At 44.4% G+C, this 8,580-nt stretch overlaps 1 protein-coding gene across 1 annotated transcript in view; it reads right to left on the bottom strand.

Moving 5' to 3' along the window:
- Window positions 1–8,580, bottom strand: part of LOC114642070 (uncharacterized) — a 49,043-nt gene that overhangs the window by 22,457 nt on the left and 18,006 nt on the right. The gene's annotated exons all lie outside the window — the stretch shown is intronic.

Raw genomic sequence — 8,580 nt, 5'->3', positions numbered from 1 at the left:
TACGATTGTTATAGTTATTGGCACTTAAAAGTTTCTCGCTACAGCAATTTTAAATCCGTTACAAAGTGATCCAAAGTCTCGTTTATACCTCGTGTCTTCTCATTAAACTTGTATGTCGCGAATATGGTATTGCAAACGGCAGCGGGAACGTTTCTATAAACTTAATTTAAACTTACGGTTTACACCGTGCTTTGTTTCCGCAGTAGCTGCACTTATGAATATGCTTGTATGCGTCACTCGCTCGCTTCTTATTGTTTCGCTGCCTTCTCAATTGTGTAATGAATGTTTCCTTCAGCGCTCTTTGGGGCTCTTCCTTGTTTTCTACGTACTGTGTTCACAGTCAGTTCACGTGATTACGTGGGAGGCGTGATGACGTGATACGCAACTCCGCCTCCCACGGCCATCGAGCTACAGTCTATTACAGTATATGGACAAAAAAGAGGTTCCAGTTATGACCGTTACGCGTAGAATTTCGAAATGAAACCTGCCTAACTTTTGTAAGTAAGCTGTAAGGAATGAGCCTGCCAAATTTCAGCCTTCCACCTACACAGGAAGTTGGACAATTAGTGATGAGTGAGTCAGTCAGTCAGTGAGTGAGTGAGTGAGTCAATGAGGGCTTTGCCTTTTATTAGTATAGATGTTCATCTTTATACGTTGGTTTATTAACCATTGGCATTTGGTGTGGACAGCAAAGAAAGAATTTCATTGTACAGGGAAACGCGTTTCCTTACAGTGCACATGACAATAAACTTTGAACCATTTAAAATGGGATCTCTGCTTGAATCCAGCAACCCCTTGTCGTGCTCTTGCCTCTTATTTTTTCACAATGCAAGCCCCGGTGCGTTGAGTCCACACTAGCAGATGTAAAACTGGGTCACAACACTACAAAGGGTTGGAAACTCTGACGTTTCCTGTTTTACAGATTGCTCATTCTAAATACGACACACATTATTGAGATAGGCAGACTGCAGAGGTGTTAAATGCGGTCCTTGAACCGAGAGGTGCCAGCTAGCAGATCTACGGCCTGACCTCAGTTTGGAAAAACAGACATTGCTCAGGGTGAGGGGGGACAAGAAGAATCTGTCTGATTTCTGTGGCATTTGGTCTACTTGGCCTCTATTGTGGGAAGAGTAAAGCCAATGATGTGCTGTGCCTGCTTCACCACCCTTTGTAGGGGTCTCTCTTTGTCTGGGCTGTGGAGTCCCCCCCACCCATTTCTCAGACTGTGATCCTTCCTGCCAGTACACTCTCAAATGTGCTGCAGTAGAAGCTCACCAGTATTTCATTTCCACATTGCACACTTCCTCAAACATTTGAGGAAGTGAAGGCACTGCTATGTGTGTGGTTTTTTTAAATATAATTTAATGATGGCACTCATGTTTTATGACCAGTTTACTTTCTCTGAGATGTGGAGAGCGGGAAATTTGAAACTCACCCCACCACTGCTCCATCGACGCAGACTGATGAGTGGTTCAGGTTGGAAAGCCTGCCTTCAGAGTTTGGAGCGTTTGGTGTGGGGTTGGAGTTAAGGCCCTTAAAGGTCGGCTCAGATCAAGAATAAGAGCTGGTTTGGCCTTGGGATGGCTTTTGCAATTCTTTACAACAGTCACTCTGAACACAAGAGTGACTCAGGTTTGTGCGAGGTGTGAATGTGAGGTTTGAATACACAATGGGTGGTCAGAAAATCAAGAGTCCACCTTATGAGAAGGATTTAGGAGTCATAGTGGACTCTAAGCTATCGACTTCCCGACAGTGTGCAGAAGCCATTAAGAAGGCTAACAGAATGTAAGGTTATATAGCGCCTTGACGTGTGGAGTACAAGTCACAGGAGGTTCTGCTCAAGGCTTTATAACACACTGGTGAGGCCTCATCTGGGGTACTGTGTGCAGTTTTGGTCTCCAGGCTACAAAAAGGACACAGCAGCACAAGAAAAGGTCCAAAGAAGAGCGACTGAGCTGATTAGGGGGCTACAGGGGTTAAATAATGAGGAAAGATTAAAAGAGCTGAGCCTTTACAGTTTAAGCAAAAGAAGATTAAGAGGTGACATGACTGAAGTGTTTAAAATTATGAAGGGAATTTAGTCCAGTGGATTGAGACGGTGACTTTAAAATGAGTTCATCAAGAACACGGGGACACAGTTGGAAAATTGTGAAGGGTAAATTTCGCCCAAACGTTATCAAGTTTTACTTTACACAAAGAATGATAGACAATTGGAAGAAGCTATCAAGTAGCGTGGTAGACAGCAAAACGTTGGGGACTTTCAAAACTCGACTTGATGTTTTTTGGAAGAAATAAGTGGATAGGACTGGCGAGCTTTGTTGGGCTGAATGACCTGTTCTAGTCTAGAGTGTTCGATAGATAGATAGATAGATAGATAGATAGATAGATAGATAGATAGATAGATAGATAGATAGATAGATAGATAGATTATGTGAAAGGCACTATATCATATATACAGTTCACATAACACAAAACTCTACAAAAGGTCACACCACACAAGTGCCAGGCCCCCACAGAACATGCCAGGTGTGTGTGCGTTTTATGCTTAAAGCCCGCACAGAACTATCATGGCTGTGCCAACATATCTGGCACACACACTAGAATGAACATGGACACCACTACTCAGGCTGATGTCTGCAGACCCCGGTGGCACCCCCTGGTCCACCTCTGTGACTGCAGGACAATGTGTCATGGAGGGGCTGAGTAGCATTTGCCGTAATGGCCTCACATTTTGCCCCCATGCCCTTTCATGCCATTACTCTTCTTGTAATGCAGCAGGTCCACTTGGTCATTTCATTCATTCATCTGATGTTCCTCCCCTCCGTTGACCCCAGCACAGAAGTTACTATGGCCTGCTAGAACATTCCCAGCCACTAAATCATTAAAGGACCTGAGCCTGCTGAAAATGGAGAGCCTTCATTGGGCTTTGTAGGGTCTTTGTGGACCCCTGGGTATTCATGTACTCCCTTTCAGTGGTAGTGCTGCTGCTTTGCAGTAAGGAGACTGTGGAAGATTGTGGGTTCGCTTCCCGGTTCCTCCATGTGGATAGCGCTTCGAGTACTGAGAAAAGCGCTATATAAATGTAATGAATTATTATTATTATTATTATTATTATTTTTTGCTGGTTGGCTGGATGCCCACCAGTGACGACTTTGTTCAGTCCTGTTGTCCCTGCTCCACATGATGCCCGTCCAGTGGGTCAGTCGCTCATTCCATGAGGGTCTGGGCACTAGAAGGTTTCTTACCCTTTAATATCCTACAATGTGACTTTTTTTTAATTACAGTATATTTTTATACCAACAGTTCCTTATTTTAAATTCTTCTGTGTGGCCTTCCTTCCCGGGACAGGGTCCTAGGTGCTGGCACTTCCTTCTCCTTTGTCTTGTGAAGGTCCTCACAGTAGTCAAATATAGCAGGCTGGCAACGTCCTATTGACTTTGGCACACTGAGGACTTCATGCCCACTCAGTTCTCATGGCAGACCCGACACTCGGTTGGCGTTAACACAAGTCGTTCACATACTCCAGCAGCAGTATACCGATACAAAAACAATATTAAATTAAAGAGTGATAACAATGCAGGTATAACAGACAATAATTTTATATAATGTTATCGTTTACCCCCCCGGGTGGAATTGAAGAGTCACATAGTGTGGTGGAGGAATGATCTCCTCAGTCTGTCAGTGGAGCAGGACGGTGACAGCAGTCTGTCTCTGAAGCTGCTCCTCTGTCTGGAGATGATCCTGTTTAGTGGATGCAGTGGATTCTCCATGATTGACAGGAGTCTGCTCAGCGCCCATCGCTCCGCCACGGATGTCAAACTGTCCAGCTCCATGCTTACAATAGAGCCTGCCTTCCTTGCCAGTTTGTCCAGGTGTAAGGCGTCCTTCTTTATGCTGCCTCCCCAGCACACCACCGCATAGAAGAGGGCGCTTGCCACAACCGTCTGATAGAACATCTGCAGCATCTTATTGCAGATGTTGAAGGACACCAGTCTTCTAAGGAAGTACAGCCGGCTCTGTCCTCTCTTGCACAGAGAATCAGTATTGGCCATCCAGTCCAATTTATCATCCAGCTGCACTCCCAGGTATTTATGGGTCTGTACCCTCTGCACTTAGGAAAAGGAGGCCAGATGTAAAATGCAAACTATTGAGTACGGAGTGGCCTGTAGGAGGCATCTCACCTCTACCTAACACCCTGGACACAAAGTCACAGTGCCCACAAATGGCTTTAATTTGACAGCTACCTTACACCAGTCTCCTCCTTTCTTCATACACAACCGAGTTTATCCCCCACTTCTCTCTCAACTCCCTGAGAGGATGGATGCTCCCCACTTTTATGCCAGATCCGCAAATACTTCCAGGTCAAGGGGAAAGTCCTGGAAAAAAGTAGACAGCTTTCCCCTGCCGCTCCTTACAGAGCCCAGCAGCACTGCCCCACGGGACTGCAATTCCCAGCAGGCCCTGCATGAAAGATGAATGGGCATACTGGCCCAGGAATTATGCCACCCAGTGTGATGGGGAAGCAAGTACTCTTGGTTTGAGGGGGGCTATCATTCACTGCCCATCCACTACCCTGGCCTACCTGCCAGGTAAGGGAACAGAGGGTAGGGATGTCCACCATAATGGTAAAAAGAGGTGCAAATACAAAATGAAAAGGAGAACAACCGATTGGTGCACAGACGTCTTGATCACCCCTGTCTGCATAGAGGGAAAGACATGAGCCACAGAGTCCTAGTCACTAAAAGAAAAGAAAAATGATTACACAGTTGGCACTTCCCCCTGTGCGTGTGACCACAGACCTCAATTTAGAACACAACTGAACGTTTTCATAAGTTTAACATTCAAACCACAGCTGAACGTTTCAAACCGCTTTCTTCAGCTTCCCAATTTCCAGACACTGCTCACGGTCTCAGGTTTGGGGCCACCCAATTGTGCCAGACAAATCTTAGCCTGTCGCCGGAAGACACCCAAATCTCTCTAGAAACTCTGGAAACCCGCTTCCTTCAAAAGGTTGGAGGCATAGATCAATGGAATATCAGGCTGCAACACGGAGACCTGGAGATGGCAGTGGGTTTGATGGGGAGTGGGTTGGCCGAGGGTCCATGCCGGGCTAATGATTTCAATCCCTAACTAGACAAATGCATGACTTTCAACAACAACATTTATTTCTATAGCACATTTTCATACAAAAAATAGCTCAGAGTGCTTTACATTATGAAGAAAAGAAAAATAAAAGACAAAATGCAAAATTTAAATAAGACAACATTATTTAACATAGAAAAGGAGTAAGGTCCGATGGCCAGGGTGGACAGAAAAAACAAAAAAAACTCCGGAAAGCTGGAGAAAAAAATAAAATCTGTAGGGGTTCAAGGCCACGAGACCGCCCAGTCCCCTCTGGGCATTTCAGCTTTAAAAGAATGCAAATCAAACAGTAAAGGCGATTTCAGCGATTTCTTGAAATTATTCAGTGCTATATCATATTCAGGACTCCAGGGCCACTGGGCATCTTTCCTCAAAAACTGTCTCAAGGGTGCGGTTATGGCTGCTTTGTTGCTTTATTGAGAATGTATTGTGTCAGATATTTAATCATGCCCAGTAGGCTCTGCAAAGCCTTCTTATCTTCTGCATCTGGCATGTTGACAATTGCTTTCGCTTTGTTATTATCTGGCAGTACTCCCTGGCTTGTCATTATGTGCCTCATATATTTAACTCTTCTCTGCATTGAATTTAATTCTTTTCTGTCTTGGGCATGGTGGCTCAGTGGCAGCGCTGCTGCCTCGCAGTAAGGAGATCCGGGTCCTCCCTGCATGGAGTTTGCATGTTCTCCCCGTGTCTGTGTGGGTTTCCTCCCACAGTCCAAAGACATGCAGGTTAGGTGCATTGCCGATCCTAGTGTGTGGTGTGTGTGTGCCCTGCAGTGCACCCTGTGTTGTCTGGGATTAGCTCCAGCAGAAAACCTTTTTAAACTGAGGGAAAATATACCAATAGCAATTTGTTAAGGATCTGTTTTTTTGTGAAGCTGCCTTTACACAGCCTGTCCGCTGTTTTATAAACGAACGCCATATAAGGCCGTCCTTTCTCCTTGCTTAGTGGTTCTGTATTGTTTTATTGTTCGTTTATTACGATTGTTATAGTTATTGGCACTTAAAAGTTTCTTGCTACAGCAATTTTAACTCCGTTACAAAGTGATCCAAAGTCTCGTTTATACCTCGTGTCTTCTCATTAAACTTGTATGTCGCAAATATGGTATTGCAAACGGCAGCGGGAGCGTTTCTATAAACTTAATTTAAACTTACGGTTTACACCGTGCTTTGTTTCCGCAGTAGCTGCACTTATGAATATGCTTGTATGCGTCACTCGCTCGCTTCTTATTGTTTCGCTGCCTTCTCAATTGTGTAATGAATGTTTTCTTCAGCGCTCTTTGGGTCTCTTCCTTGTTTTCTACATACTGCGTTCACAGTCAGTTCACGTGATTACGTGGGAGGCGTGATGACGCGATATGCAACTCTGCCTCCCACAGCCATCGAGCTGCAGTCTATTACAGTATATGGACAAAAAAGAGGTTCCAGTTATGACCGTTACGAAATGAAACCTGCATTTCGAAATTTCGAAATGAAACCTGCCTAACTTTTGTAAGTAAGCTGTAAGGAATGAGCCTGCCAAATTTCAGCCTTCCACCTACACGGGAAGTTGGACAATTAGTGATGAGTGAGTCAGTCAGTGAGTGAGTGAGTGAGTGAGTCAGTGAGGGCTTTGCCTTTTATTAGTATAGATGTTCATCTTTATATGTTGGTTTGTTAACCATTGACATTTGGTGTGGACCGCAAAGAAAGAATTTCATTGTACAGGGAAATGCGTTTCCTTACTGTGCACATGACAATAAACTTTGAACCATTTAAAATGGGTGTATTGTGTCAGATATTTAATCATGCCCAGTAGGCTCTGCAAAGCCTTCTTATCTTCTGCGTCTGGCATGTTGACAATTGCTTTCACTTTGTTATTATCTGGCAGTACTCCCTGGCTTGTCATTATGTGCCCCATATATTTAACTCTTCTCTGCATTGAATTTAGTACTTTTCTGTCTTGGGCGTGGTGGCTCAGTGGTAGCGCTGCTGCCTCGCAGTAAGGCGATCCGGGTCCTCCCTGCGTGGAGTTTGCATGTTCTCCCCGTGTCTGCGTGGGTTTCCTCCCACAGTCCAAAGACATGCAGGTTAGGTGCATTGCCGATCCTAGTGTGTGGTGTGTGCGTGCCCTGCAGTGCACCCTGTGTTGGCTGGGATTGGCTCCAGCAGACCCCCCCCCCCCCCCCCCCCCCCCCCATTGTCCAATGTTAGGATACAGCACCTCGTGAAGGATCTCTGCATGCTCCTTTTCATCTACAGCTGCAATAATTATGACATCTGCTATGATGCGCACACCAGGTATGTCTCCAAATGTTTCGCTGTTCTTCTGTTGGAAGACCTCACTTGCAGATTTGATTCCAAACGGGAGACATTTGAATCTGTGCCGTCCCCATGGAGTGTTGATGACTCTCTATCCAGTTTGATTTTCTGATATCCATCCTTTACATCCAGAATGGTGAATATTTTTTTTCCAGCCAGTTTGCTGTGGGCTTCATTGGGAGTTGGTATGGAGTAATGTTGTCTTTTGATAGCCTTGCTCAACTCACGTGGGTGTAGACATAATCAGAGTATGACATTTTTCTTTTCTGTAATCACCAGACTGCTTACCCATCTTGTCGATTCTGTTACTGGTGTGATAACATTTTGTCGTTCTAGATGACTGTGTGTTTCTTTCAGTTTGTCCATAATAGCAAATGGAATGTTCTGACAGCCGTGTATACTTGGTGTCACCTCTGGATCAATACGAATGTGATATTCACCTGGACCTTGAAATACATCAGGATACATACTCACTAACTCTTGTATGGTTGCTGGCGACTGCGCTTGTACCTTGTCAACTCATTTGACTATAGGTTAAGTTGTTCACATGCTTCTCGCCCTAAGATTGAGGCAAAAGGCCATTTAGTGATGAACTTTAATTCTGCTTCTATGCCAGTAGTACTGCATCTCAGGTTCTGTAGGTGCACCCAGCAGTACTGATCATGGCTCCACCATGTGCAATCAGCATTGTTTTGGTAGGTTCAAGAAATATGTCCCTTGGGAGTCTTTGAAATTGTATTATGCTTAACTCAGAAAAGCTTTTGATTTATTAAAGTACATGAAACAGAACTTAACAAAAGACACCCATCTCCATTATTCTGTTACTAACCCCTCCCCTTATTTACAGTCATATGAAAAAGTTTGTGAACCCGTCTCAGCCTGCATAATAATTGACTCTCCTTTCAACAATAAAGATAACAGTGGTATGTCTTTCATTTCCTAGGAACATCTGAGTCCTGCGGTGTTTTCCAAACAAAGATTTTTAGTGATGCAGTATTTAGTTGTATGAAATTAAATCAAATGTGAAAAACTGGCTGTGCACAAATGTGGGTCCCCTTGTCATTGTGCTGATTTGAATGCCTGTCACTGCTCAATGCTGATTGGTTGGATGAGCTCGTTAAGCCTTGAACTTCATAGA

This window comes from Erpetoichthys calabaricus, chromosome 9, assembly GCF_900747795.2.
Source record: "Erpetoichthys calabaricus chromosome 9, fErpCal1.3, whole genome shotgun sequence".
In the NCBI taxonomy this organism is placed as follows: domain Eukaryota; kingdom Metazoa; phylum Chordata; class Cladistia; order Polypteriformes; family Polypteridae; genus Erpetoichthys; species Erpetoichthys calabaricus.
The sequence above is the reverse complement of the archived record's forward strand: the minus strand, read 5'-3'. Positions and strand labels throughout refer to the sequence as shown.